Consider the following 630-nt stretch of genomic DNA (forward strand, 5'->3'; position numbering starts at 1 on the left):
CACTTTATCTGCATTGCTTCTCTCCACCCAGGAGTATAAATGGGTACCTGTTGGGGTTGCTTGCTCCTGCGCTTATTACAGCAGCAACACTTCAGCATGTGGATCCAATGGCCAGGGACAAAACGCTTCGTATCTGCAGAGAAATGCGCTATATAAATAACCAATATGAATATGAATATATGAATAATTAATTTAATTAAAAAAAAATTTAAAAATACAAAAAACAATATATAAATTAACAAATAAGGCATAATAATATAAACATTAAAAAATCATTAGGATTATCACAACTAAAGCCATAATGACTACTGAAATTACAGTAGAACCCCTATTAAGGGACATCTTCGGGACCAAAAAAAGTGTCCCCTTAATAGTGGTGTCCCCTGAATAGGGTGGGCCTACCCCTATTCAGGGGACACTAACCAAAAACATAAAATTGTCCCCTTAATAGGGCTTTTGGCATTTTTTTTTATATAACGTAGGATGACATACATTCTTTATAATTTTATTCTTATTGACATAAAAATCAGTTACAGTAGATTATAAGAACTAATTTATTGCAATAATTTGCAATGAATATAGAATTTATTTATAATATGAAATCAGCATAAATGGAAATATCAAAAATAG

This window comes from Anneissia japonica, unplaced genomic scaffold (genome assembly GCF_011630105.1).
Source record: "Anneissia japonica isolate Jap-2015-1 unplaced genomic scaffold, ASM1163010v1 scaffold1770_len632688_cov154, whole genome shotgun sequence".
Lineage (NCBI taxonomy): Eukaryota > Metazoa > Echinodermata > Crinoidea > Comatulida > Comatulidae > Anneissia > Anneissia japonica.